Raw genomic sequence first — 14,020 nt, 5'->3', positions numbered from 1 at the left:
ATTCCGCTCTTAAATGCAGACGAGAGAACAAATAGGTGGGACGAGTACACTGAAGGCACCTACGAGAGAAAAGATTTGTCTGATGTGATAGAAGACGAAACGGGAGTCAATAGGGAAAAGATAAGGGATACAGTATTAGAAACAGAATTTAAAGAGCTTTGCAAGTCTTCAAATAAGGCAGAATAGATAACATTCCAATAGAATTTCTAAAATCTTTGGGCTAAATGGTAACAAAACGACTATTCATGTTTTTGTGTAGAATGTATGAGTCTGGCGATATACCACCAGACTTTCGGATAAATGTCATCCATACAATTCCGAAGACTGTAAGAGCTGACAAGTGCTAGAATTATCACACAGTCAGCTTAACAGCTCATGCATCTAAGTTGCTGTCAAGAATAGTATACGGAAATATGGAAAAGAAAATTGAGGATCTGTCAGATGACAATCAGCCTGGCTTTAGGAAAGGTAAAGGCACCAGAAAGGCAGTTCTGACGCTGCGGCTGAAAATAGAAGCAAGACTAAAGAAAAATCAAGACACGTTTACAGGGTCTGTCGATTTGGAAAATGCGGTGGATAGTGTAAAATGGTGCAAGATGTTCGAAATTCTAAGGAAAACAGGGGTAAGCTTTAGGGAGAGACGGGTAATATAAAATATGTACAAGAGCCAAGAGGGAATAATAGGAGTTGAAGACCAAGAACGAAGTGTTCGGATTAGAAAGAATGTAAGGCAGTATGTAGTTTTTCGTCCCTACTGTTCAATCTGTACACCGAAGGAGCAATGATGGAAATAAGAGAAAGGTTGAGGAGTGGTATTAAAATTGAAGGTGAAAGAATGTCAGTGAAACGATTCGATGACGACACTGCTGTTCTTAGTGAAACTGAAGAAGAATTAGAGGATCCGCTGAATCGAATGAACAGTCTGATGAGTACAGAAAATGATTTGAGTGTAAATTGAAGAAAGACGAAGGTAATGAGAAGTAGCAGAAATGAGAACAGCGAGAAACTTAACATGAGGATTGATGGTCACTAAGTAGATGAAGTTAAGGAATTCCACTACATAGGCAACAAAATAACCAATGCCGGACGGTGCAAGAAGGACATCACAAGGAGACTAGCACTGTCAAAAATGGTATTTCTGCCCAAGAGAAGTCTACTAGTATCAAACATGGGCCTTAAGTTAAGGGAGAAATTTATGAGAGTGTACGTTTGGAGCACAGCACTATATGGTGGTGAAATACTTACTGTGGGGAAAGCGGAACAAGAGAAGCGAAGCCTCTGAGGTGTGGTGCTACAGAAGAATGCTGAAAATTAAGTGGAGTGATAAGGTAAGAAATGAGGAGGTTCCGTGCAGAATCGGAGAGGAAAGGGATATGTGGGAAACATTGACAAGAAGAAGGGACAGGATTATAGGACATCTGTTAAGACGTAAGGGAATGACTTCCATGGTACTAGAGGGAGCTGTAAAGAGTAAAAACTGTAGAGAAAGGCAGAGACTGGAATACATCCAACAATTAATTGAGGACCTAGGTTGTAAGTGGAACCCTGAGATGAAGAGGCTAGCACAGGAGATGAATTCGTGGCGATCCGCATCAGACTTGAAGAATATATCGACCGTAGCATAAGGAGAGACCTGTTGCAATAGATTTTTCTGTAGATACAAGTAAATTACTTGGGTTTACTTACGTTTTTCGCGTGCGTTTGTGTTTTTTGTGGCATGTGAGCTTTTTAGATTGGGGTAATGGATGTCATCATATGTTTTATATATGGGGTAACAAGCAGACTAAAACCGTAAGCAGACTAGGAATCAAAACTGTGGACACCATGAAAAGTGGGCCTATACGAGCGGAAAGGCAACGTGTAACTGAAGTAGAAAAGGCTGTTGAAAGCGTGACAGAGGAGGCCATAATAACAAAGACGGTGAATAGGCCACTCAGAGTCAACAAGATTATGGTCGGTTGGTTGGTTTCAGGGAGGGGACCAAACACCGAAGTCATCGGTCCCATCGGATTAGGGAAGGATGGGGAAGGACATATGCCATGCCCTTTCAAAGGAACTATCCAGGCATTTGCCGGAAGCGATTTAGAGAAATTACGGAAAACGTAAATCAGGATGGCCGGACGCGGGTTTGAACCATCGTCCTCCCGAATGCGAGTCCACTCGCTCGATGAGAAGATCATGGAGCTGGAGTGTTTTGATATATTATCACTGAGAAGAAAATGACATGGAAATCTTTATTTTCAATTTCCCATCATCAATGTTTTAACATATTTATGTATTATTATCTCATCGAATATTAAAGCAACAAAAACAAAGTTTTTCATGAATAATGATATTTTGCTTGCCTACACAGTGAACCACATTATGCAACAACATATTAAATACTTCAAGCTGAAGCTTGTCATACGCTCTTAAATCGTTAAGAGAAAAAAATGACTCCCAAAAAACATGTTTTTTAAATGCACAAAACAATAAATTGGTAAAACTTCCTGGTTTACTGCTTCAGCAAGTTAGTAATTAAAAGAATAAAATTTATTTGACCCTTTATTTTGAATAATATGGAAGTACAGCGTACCTAAAATAAAAATTACACGCAACTCAGTAAGTAAGATAAGAACCATACTCACTCCTCTAAGTATTCCATGGTTTTTAATCCGTGTTTTCGCATGGAGATCACATTACAGAAATTATTTCATTCCAATATCTATCAAAATTTTTGAGTTATTAATTTTCAAGTTGCTAGTAAAAACTACAGGCCATGACATTCAGGTCCCCTTAAAAGATGGTCAATTAATTCAATATTTGTTGTTTTATGATACATAAGATCAACTCAAAAATTAATTTATGGAATAGGAGCAATTATCAAGATTTGCTAGAACGAGTTTTTAAATGGGTACCTACGTGAAGTTGAAGGGTGGAAATCTGATATCCTTACAGCACAATTCTGGACAATGAATACTCTGTGTGTATTTGAGGAAATTATTCCACACGACATCAAATTATGGAAATATGCATATTAGGCTTATTTCCTATTGCTTCTGTCACCATAACGACCAATGACAGGTCAATGAAATGTTGCTGAACTCAAATGTTTGAGAGGAAGTGTTTTCAATTCAAGTTCTGATCAGTATGAACATCGAGGAATTTTCAATGAACTGTTTTACATATTTCGTGTTCCCTGCCCTGTATTTTAATTGGTGCTTATATATCTTGAATTTCTTAATTTATGTAGCCGACCGTTTACCGAGAACCGATCAGTGATGTGTGTGAGAGTGTTTCATTTATTGCTTGTTACATTGTTCCATCATTTTGGGATTGATAACGATGCTTCCGTCCTCATCAACAACCACAACTTCTGCTTTATAGGTGTTAGATGGAAGGTCGGAAGTACAAGAGTGGTACCAGAAGAGAGCCTTGTGGAACAACAGCAGCAATTGACTCATTTAGGAGAAGGTTCTTCACGAGGATTGCATGAGCTATCTCGACATGACCCGTTGTTCACTACCTCTACAATCTTCGCACACGTATGTACAACGCGCTAATTTTTTTTCCTTCAAGTTAATTTGCTGACGATGAAGAAACGTCGGAGTTCATCACCTCCAGTGCTCCGGTATCAACGGAGATACATTAATGCTCAGTGTTTTGTTGTCGTTGACTTCTGGCTCATCAGTGTCAGAGAGAATGTGCAGAAGGGGTAACAGAACTGAGCCTTGTGGAACGACAGTGGCAAATTATTACATTCAGAAGAAGACTCTTCATTAGAGTTGCATGAGATATCTCAGCATAACCCTTTGTTTACTATCGGTGAAATCTTGCCACACGCATGCACAGTGTGCCCTTTCCAGGGCAATTTACTGATGATGAAGAATCACAGAAGTTTATCAACACTAGTGCTCCGGTATTACTGAGGCTACAGAAATGCTCTATGTTTTGTTGTCACTGATTTTGATCTTGTTTCATACTTGTCAGGTGTATCTGCAAACGAGGACATTTGTAACCGTAGCCCGTCTCCGGTGCGCGCCCGCACACCGATCGGCGCTGCTGGGTGCGCGTCGCGGTGGCCGCTGCGGCGGAAGCTTTGTCGCAGGACATCCGGCGGCCGTAACCGCACCCTCTGCGCCACAAAGCGCCGAAACTGGATCCTCGGCCGGCCGGAAGCCCGCCGTGGCCGTGTCCCTGGCCCCGTCGCCGCATTTCCGTGTGCCAGGGGCGCTACTTGCTGCGTAACGAACGCAGAGCAGAGCTTCAGGCAAGTGGCGAGCTAGCCTCCCAGTCACCTCCTGAAGCAGGGAACGTTTTGTGCACAAGATGTGTAAGTCTTTACGTCTCTGTATAACTACTGCTGCTTACATCTACACTACTTGCCATTTAAGTTGCTACACCACGAAGATGACGTGCTACACACGAGACATTTAACCGACGGGAAGAAGATGCTGTGATATGCAAATGATTAGCTTTTCAGAGCATTCACACAAGGCTGGCGCCGGTGGCGACACCTACAACGTGCTGACATGAGGAAAGTTTCCAACCGACAGCAGTTGATAGGCGTTGCCTGGTGAAACGTTGTTGTGATGCCTCGAGTAAGGAGGAGAAATGCGTACCATCACGTTTCCGACTTTGATAAAGGTCGGATTGTAGCCTATCGCGATTGCGGTTTATCGTATCGCTACATTGCTGCTCACGTTGGTCGAGATCCAATGAATGTTAGCAGAATATGGAATCGGTGGGTTCAGGAGAGTAATACGGAACGCCGTGCTGGATCCCAACGACCTCGTATCGAGATGATAGGCATCTTATCCACATGGCTGTAACAGATCGTGCAGCCACGTCTCGATCCCTGAGTCAACAGATGGGGACGTTTGCAAGACAACAACCATCTGCAGAACAGTTCGACGACGTTTGCAGCAGCATGGACTATCAGGTCGGAGACTATGGCTGTGTTTACCCTTGACGCTGCATCACAGACAGGAGCGCCTGCGATGGTGTACTCAACGACGAACCTGTGTGCACGAATGGCAAAACTTCATTTTTTCGGATGAATCCAGGTTCTGTTTACAGCATCATGATGATCGCACCCGTGTTTGGCGACATCGCGGTGAACGCACATTGGAAGCGTGTATTCGTCATCGCCATACTGACGTATCACCCGGCGTGATGGTATGGGGTGCCATTGGTTACACGTCTCGGTCACCTCTTGTTCGCACTGACGGCACTTTGACCGGTGGACCTTACATTTCAGATGTGTTACGACCCGTGGCTCTACACTTCATTCGATCCCTGAGAAACCCTACATTTCAGCAGGATAGTGCACGATCGTATGTTACAGGTCCTGACGGGCCTTTCTGGATACAGAAAATGTTCGACTGCTGCCCTGGCCACCACATTCTGCAGATTTCTCATCAGTTGAAAACGTCTGGTCAATGGTGGCCGAGCAACTGGCTCGTCACAATACGCCAGTCACTACTCTTGATGAGCTGTGGTATCGTGTTGAAGCTGCATGGGCAGCTGTACCTGTACAGGCCATCCAAGCTCTGTTTGACTCAATGCCCAGGCGTATCAAGGCCGTTATTACGGCCAGAGGTGGTTGTTCTGGTTACTGATTTCTCAGGATCTATGCACCCAAATTGCGTGAAAATGTAATCACATGTCAGTTCTAGTATAATATATTTGTCCAATGAATACCCGTTTATCATCTGCATTTGGTGTTATTGGTGTAGCAATTTTGATGGCATGTAGTGTATATCTACATGTGTACTCTTCAGTTCACAATTAAGTGCCTGCAATAGCTTGATCGAACTTCTCTACCGTTCCACTTTCGAAAATCGCAGGGAAAAAACGAACACAAATCTTTCAGTGCAAGCTCTGATTTCTCTTATTTTATTATGAATCTCGTTTCTCCCTATGTAAGTGGGCGGCAAAAATGTATTTTCACACTCTGAGAAGAATGATGGTGCAGTATCCTGCCCGTTCGTCTAATACAGGGTTCCTAGGAAGCTGTTTTCTCGGATCGCTAGATAACAATTGAAGCGAATCAAATTAATGGAGTTTATTACAGTAAGTTAAACTGACAATACTTAACTTTGCGTATTCACAAAAGTGTCGCTAGCAAATGGTGGCATGCAGATAATGAATGTCCTTCGGTATGTACAATGTCTACGCAAGCAAAACAATCCAGTTAATAAGCCACTGATGGAGGGTTGTATGACAGCTCGTCTTCCACTTCCCGCGGGTAGGTGGAGCGGCGCTTATATTCTCTTGGCCTAGGTGTCGCTCCTGTCTTGGAGTCGTCCTAGTCAGCGTACTATTGCCTGACGTAGTCTCATAGCCTTCTCTACTCTTCCGTTTTTCATCGTAGTGCCGGCGCTTGTTGCTACAGTTGGTGACTGAAAGTTCATGAGAAGGTGCTGCCATCCCAATTCGCGAATTATATCCGAGGCATTCTCTCCCTTATTTCACGATAAAACAAAAAGAACTGCCCTTATTTGAACTTTTTCGATGTCCTCCGTCATTCCTATCTGTTGCGGATCCCACACCGCACAACAGTAATCTAGAAGGGGATGGACAAGTGTATTGTCTGCAGGCTCTTTAGTAGAACTGTTGCATTTTCTAAATTTTCTGCCAATAAATCGCAATCTTTAGTTTGCTTTACCCACAACATTATCTATGTCTTCGCTCTAATTTAAGTTATTTGTAATTGTAATCCCCAAGTATTTAGTTGAGTTTGCAGCCTTTAGATTTATGTGCTTTATCGTGTGATCGAAATTTTACGGATTCTTTTTAGTATTCAAGTGGAAGACTTCACACTTCTCGTTATTTAGAATCGACTACCATTTTTGGCTCCCAACAGATAACTTGTCTAAATCATTTTGCAACTACTATTGCTCTTCTGATGACTTTACAAGACGGTAAATGACAGCATATCTGTAAACAGCCAAGAGGTCTGCTCAGATTGTCCTCTAAACTGTTTATGTAGATTAGGAACGGTAGGGAGCCAATAACACTTCCTTGGAGGTCATCACATATTAATACTACTTCACTCGATGACTTTCCGTCAGTTACCACTAGCTATAAACTTTGAGGCAGAAAATCACGAATACAGTCGTACAAATGAGACGATATTCCATAGGTTCGCAGTTTCATTACAAGTTTCTCATGAGGAACGGTGTGTGGAAATCTAAAAATATGGAATCAGTTTGTCATCCCCTGTCGATAGCATTCATCACTTCGTGAGGATAAAGAGCCAGTTGTGTCTCACAAGAAGGACTTTCTCCGAATGCATGTTGGCTATTTGTCAATAAATCGTTTTTTCATAGGTGCTTCATACTGTTCGACAACAGTATATGTTCCAGAATCCTACTGCAAATCGACGTTAGTGATATGGGTCTATAATTCAGCGGATTACTCTTACTTCCTTTCTTGGGTATTGGTGTGACTTGTGCAACTTTTCGGTCTTTGGATACGGATCTTTCTACGAGCAAGTGGTTGCATATGATTGCTAAGTACGGAGCTATTGTATCAGCATACTCTGAAAGGAACCTGACTGGTATACAATGTGAACACGAACCTTTGTCTTTCCTGTTTTACGCTCCTTCGCTACACCGAAGATATTCACTTCTTAGTTACTGTTGTTTGCAATTGATCTTTATTCGAATTCTGGAATATTTACTTCGCCTTCTTTTGTGAATGAATTTCGGAAAACCGCTTTTAGTGTCTTCTTTAGTGGCACTGTCATCAGTAACAACACCATTGCTACTATGTAGTGAAGGTATTGTTTACATCTTACCATTGTTGTAATTTACATGCGACCCCAATCTCTCTGAGTTTTCTGCCAGATTTCGAGACAGGGTTTCACTTTTGAAACTATTAAAATCATCTCGCATTGAAGTTCGTGCTAAATTTCGAGCTTCTGTAAAACCTTGCCACTCCATTTGAAGCTGCGTAATGTAGTCGAGACTTAGCCTCTCTCTGCAGTTTCACTTTAGCCTATCTCCCCTCCCCCCCTCCCTTAACCACCGCTCTTCCCCCCCCCCCCCCTCCTGTCAACACACACACACACACACACACACACACTTGGCTCAGTTTTCAAAATGACGATTCCTTCATGACTTACTATGTCCTACTAACCAATCTCTTAAAAAAAAAAAAATTCTCCCAAAATTAAGTGCCTTCTCATTAGTTATCGGTTAACCTTCATCATAATCAGAATTCTCAAAGTTGGCTTTGTTGCCTCTACGGCCGGCAGTCAAGATTCATTACGTCAACTTTCATCACGATTCCAATACTTCGCCAACCTTCAGCACACGTGATGCACTATGTGAACAAAAGTATATGGAAACCCCAACGGCCGGCCGGGGTGGCCGAGTGGTTCTAGGCGCTACAGTCTGAAACCGCGCGACCACTACGGTCGCAGGTTCGAATCCTGCCTCGGGCATGGGTGTGTGTGATGTCCTTAGGTTAGTTAGGTTTAAGTAGTTCTAAGTGCTAGGGGACTGATGACCTCAGAGCCATTTGAACCGTTATTGAAACCCCAACGTAGATGTCACTGGCGGACTCGCCAATCTTAAAAGAGGCGGAGAGTATTGTGTTGTCAGTGGAGAAGCTGTGAACCGTTCCGCAGATCTCAGTGACTTCGAATGTAGGCTAGACTTCGGATGTCACCTGAGTAACAAATCCATCAGAGATGTTTCAGTCCTTCTAAAGCTGCCAAGTCGACTATTGTTAAGTGATTAAGTGAAACGCGAAGGAACGAAAACAGCTAACCCAAGGCCGGTCAGAAGGGATGACGGACAGGGATCGTCTAGCATTACGAAAGACGGAGGTACAAAATGGCATAAAATAAGCGAAACGGCGTCACTCTTGAGTTCCAAAGTGCTGCTAGAAATCCAGCCAGCACAATGACTGTGCATGAGGGGCTAAAAAGAATGAAGTACAGTAGTCGAGCAACTCTCTACGAGCCACACATTTGTGCAGTGAGCGCTGAGTAACGCTTGAGGTGGTGTAAAGAGTAATAGCACCGGACAGTGAATGATTGGAAGCGAGTTATTAGAATCACGTTACGGCCTACGTCAGTCCGATGGACGAAGTTGGGTTTCTCGAATTCCTGGAGAACTTTACCTGCCACCATTGTGCAGTGCCACGATTGAAGCATAGGGGACGTTTTATTGCGGAATGGGGATGTTTCTCGTGGGTGGGGTGAGGTCCCCTTATTAAACAGAATAAAATGCAAAATGCAGAGCAACATGAAGGCATTTTACAGCACCGTACACTGCGTGCAGTAGATGAACAGCTTGGAGGCAATGATTTTATCAGCATGGCAGTTCAACCCGTCGTAGATCAACTTGCGTGAGGCAGAGGCTTGTGGATAACAACATTCCTGGAATGAACAGGCTGCCCCATAGTCCCAACCTGAACCAAACGGAACACCTTTGGTATAAGTTAGCACGCCCACTTCGCTCCAAATCTCAATGTCCGACATCACTACCATGTCTGTTTTCAACTCTTGAGGAAGAATGGGCTGCCGTTCTCCACAGGCATTCTGACACCTCACTGAAAGAGTCTCCAGCTGAGTTCAAGCCGTCATAAAGGTGAAGGATACACCGCGCGTTAATATCCACTAATAGGTGTCCGAGTACATTTGATCTGATAGCGTATCGGCTGAAACAAAGATTCTGTGTCGGCATTGATATTCCGCAGCAGCAAACGTTTTGGGCACATAAGTAGACTTACTAAAAGTAACTAGACCGCTCATTGACGCTGATGTAGCGTTCCCTTATTGAATATGAAAAGAGCTGCAATTTGTAGGGCAGCGTTGCTCCTAATCTTTGCAAATGATGTGAAATGTCTGATAAAACGGTAAAAGTCACATACACAATGTCTTAAGAAATACAAATGACTTTCATAAAGACTCTGCATCCACGTTGGAAACAAGTGTGAGAATTGTGACGCCTCTGATTGATGGTAAAAGTAATTACAGTGACATACGCTTAACAAAGAATGTTTATCACAAGCAGTGTATCGGAACTTTAGATTTTTCGGAGACACATAAAGATTCTATGAACTACTATATAAAGGAAAGACGCCATGTTATCTTCTTCGTATCGCTTGTCTTTTTTGATCCTGTTGCTTAGCTCTTGTCCTGCGCTGGTGACTTTTGTTGCCATTCGATGTAAAGACACTTGCTACTGTTCACGTAATTTGAATTACCGTTAAATAATAAATACCAGTGTTGAATTTTAAAAATTTGTTCTTTCTGGCAAACGGAAACCTTTCCCTTTCCTCACCACCTACGGGCCAACGCTTCGTACTTGTGGAAGCTCCTGTGGTATATTATTTAGTTTTCTTTCATTACTCGTGCTCTACATTCTGAACAACCTGCATTTTAAAGTTATTTATGAAGTCCAATTTTCAGTTAATACAGCGCGGCTATCTCTAATTGTTGAAAATTAATCTTTACGTAAAACCACACTAGCAGAAGCTTGCATTAACTTTGGTTTAAGCCTGAGGAAGTCATGTTTCAATATTAAAAGAATTTTCAATTTATTTCGAGTTAGCAGGAAAAAAATTTAAAATCCATACCAGAGGCAATTTTTCGTAGCAATAAAATGCCTACGATCTCATAATAATAATTCCTAACGTCACGATACTTTCAGTTTTACACAAAGGATATATCTGAACTGAAATTTGCATTATTAAATGTAGGAACCTTCTTGAATTTTGAAAGTGTTGCTGTTGATTCTGCTCATGTTGGCAAAACACTGTAATTCTTTCTTTTTGCTAGTCAAACGTTTCGACATGTATGTACCGTCTTAGTGAGTCTCGTTTTATTTCTTAAAATGTATTATTTAAGAACGGGACTAGCTGCCATAGATTATGGGCTGACAGCAGGTCATATTTCCTCCCATGTTGTTCACGCCTGGTCAGCTGCATCCTCAGACTCTGTTTTCACAGCTTTCAGCTTTACTGTGTCCTTGTTTTGTCAGTTCGAAGCAGAAAAAAATAAATAAATGAAAAAAGGCATCAGGCGGCAGATTCAATACATGTCTGTCTAATAAAAAGAAATAAAAAACACTTGGTGTTTTCCACAGACGGCGACGGTAGAAAAAAGGCATACTTCATAGTTTTGCAATCGAAATTGCGTAACCTTGGTATCAGTTACCTTGGCTGTGACGGCTTGTTGTCGTGATGCTTAGGCGACACAAAAGATGTGTTCTGTCTGTTTCTTGCGACACAGATTTCCCTCCGTCGTCGCAGGATATCCTCTCCCAACAAGTCACCTTGACCGTTTATCCTGCGCGTCGCACAAACAAGCAGGGGCAATGAAGCAGTATGTAGAAATGCCCTATCGTTCCACTTCAATAGTAAATGAAGTTTTGCATAAATTTTGTAAGTGCAAGAGAATAACGTACATTTCGTAAGCTATTTCTTTATTAATACGTGTAGTGTTAAATAACGAAAACAGCCCATGTCTACAAGATGCTAATACAAAGAGGAAAGCTGATCACCAGAAAGTAACAAATTGAATGAGGTGCCAAATTATTAATAACAAAAACACATTAGTAGATGGAAACCAAGTTATTTTCTTTAAAAGTTTATGTTGCTCATCACCTTAATGAATTTATTTATTTCCTTTATGTGAAAATGTGTTTTGAGCTTTTATCCCTCTTTGGTTAGTTTTATCCAGAGCGTCATATTTGTTGTCAGTTTGTTGACTGCATTATGAATGCTGCACTTGGCAATCTTGATGCACTAGATGAAGTAGAGTTTATCTTCCGGGACAGTTGTGGCTAGGATTTTCTACCACGACGTATATAAAATAAAGTTTCTTTTTACTTTGTATGTTAAGAGTCATTGAAAGTAGTAAGATTGAGTAAAGCTTTCTATTTTCGTAAATATTATGAGGGAAAACTAGACGTTAATGCAGAATAACGGGCACAGGAACGATACACATTATTACACTCATATTTAACTGCGACTTTTTACTGTGTAGCAAATTATCGCAATCAAATAGCTGCCAAACAAATATTATTTACTTCCTAAAAAGTATATACCATTAGCGCCTGAAATATTTTTACAACCGCATACAGCCTGCATTTACAGCTACGGCTTGACGCATACTGACATTTAATAATAAGACTTTTATTTTCACTTTGTACAGCTCATGTTCATGACATTAAGCAAATAGTCACTTCAGATAGTTTAATATCTGTTTTTGCCGGGAAGTAATGTTGCATCCCTTTGACCTTCCATAAATTGTTGTTCGCACCTCATAATAATGGGTTAGGTGATAATTAAAATAGGACAACATCATTGCATATCAGAAGCAAAGTTGATGGTGAATAAAAGTAAAAAGTAAATTGCGTAACATGATCTAGTATTTATAACTTAAAAGTAAAAACTGTAATCATCAAAGAGTTTGGTAGAACCATTTCCTGTCACGGTCGCTGCGTCGATATACATTTGATGTGATAATTTACCAGGACTATGCCCAGATAATTGTAGTAGTTGGCATCAATGTTCTTACGTTTAAACACAGATATTTCCCATCATCTGAAGATACAGGAAAACCATTTACTTCCTTTAACTTTGAGGTAAATAGCGTTTCGAGCTCCCGCTAATCCTTAGCTAGCGTTATACCGTTACATATTTAGCAGTCTCTCCCGCTACACTTGTTATATAGTCCTATAATGTCAGATGAAATCGACTTCATCTTTTTTGTTGCTTTTTGTTGCAGGACCAGGCACATCACCCCACTGCTGATGCTCCGTCTCTGGCGCGATGTGGTGGATCTACGTCTCATTCACAGTAGAAAATTAGTGCAAAAAACCAGTTAATTTATATACAGAACGATACAAATTTTGTTGAGAAAATCCTTTTCTCTTCTGCCTTAGGAAACAATCCAAAAATGTATGACGGATCTTGCACAGTGTTTTATAATAATTTACATTTCATTTACATTATAGTGCACTCTCTCCTGAAAAGTCTATGACGTCATCTGTTACCTAAAACTTTAATCATCCATAGTCCATTATTATATATGTGCACATTCTTAAGAATGTCAGATATACTTTTTTTTTGTTTTTAGGTGGCCCTCTTCTGCTTCACCTTCAAGAAAGGGACGAATACGTTGAAATTCAACAATCTGTATTTTAAAGGACATGACTCTGTATAAACATTTACTAACACAGAATGATTTTCCGTTGAGGATAACGATCCAAAACAGACTGTTACTATGTCACAATATTCCGATTTTCCCTTTTTAATGGAATAAACACAGCTCGTGTACTTTAAAAGTTTTATGAACAAAAGTATTCCACTTATTATGTTCACAATTGACACAGGTTACTGCGCAACACGTGCCAAAATAAAAAAAATTACTGTTGTAAACACCATGTTTCTGTCCGACCAAGAACATTCCACCATTCTACTTAAAACAAAATCTGATAGTGTCTATGAAAATGTAAGTACACTCAACAATCAATTCCAATGGTATGTGACAGTGTTTAAGGGATGTATTACATGTATCAGTCGATCACTAATGACTGAGTTGTAGAAATTTAAAAGGAAGAAGTTCTTGTGAATTTACAGTGTCAGCTACTGATTTGAATACATTGTTCGCAAATGCAACGTTCTGAACTCTTCATAGCTACAAAGCTTACCAGATTTCGACTCGGAAACAGAATCTGGATTCAAATACGCTACACCCTCGATGTGACCTCTGAATTCAAATCCTGTTACTGTCAGCGATTAATGTGTTTAGAAACGGCCAGCGTTTGCTGTGGGCACGCCAGTTTGGGTGAGATTTTTCACGAAGAGTGATGAAAAACGGTCCAACGTTTCTCGTCTCTATGAGCCCTGATTGATGTAACCATCCGCAGTGTGAACGCCACAAGAACCTCCCAGCTCATTTCTACTATCAAAAGCGAAGTAAAAAATACGAGGGAAAACGTAACCTAACATTAGAATTAACCCTCTTTCCGTAAATGGAGTTTCGCCTCAGTTTGCTTGTGTACTAGCAGTTATA

This window comes from Schistocerca piceifrons, chromosome 3 (genome assembly GCF_021461385.2).
Source record: "Schistocerca piceifrons isolate TAMUIC-IGC-003096 chromosome 3, iqSchPice1.1, whole genome shotgun sequence".
Taxonomy (NCBI): Eukaryota; Metazoa; Arthropoda; class Insecta; order Orthoptera; family Acrididae; genus Schistocerca; species Schistocerca piceifrons.
The sequence above is the reverse complement of the archived record's forward strand: the minus strand, read 5'-3'. Positions refer to the sequence as shown.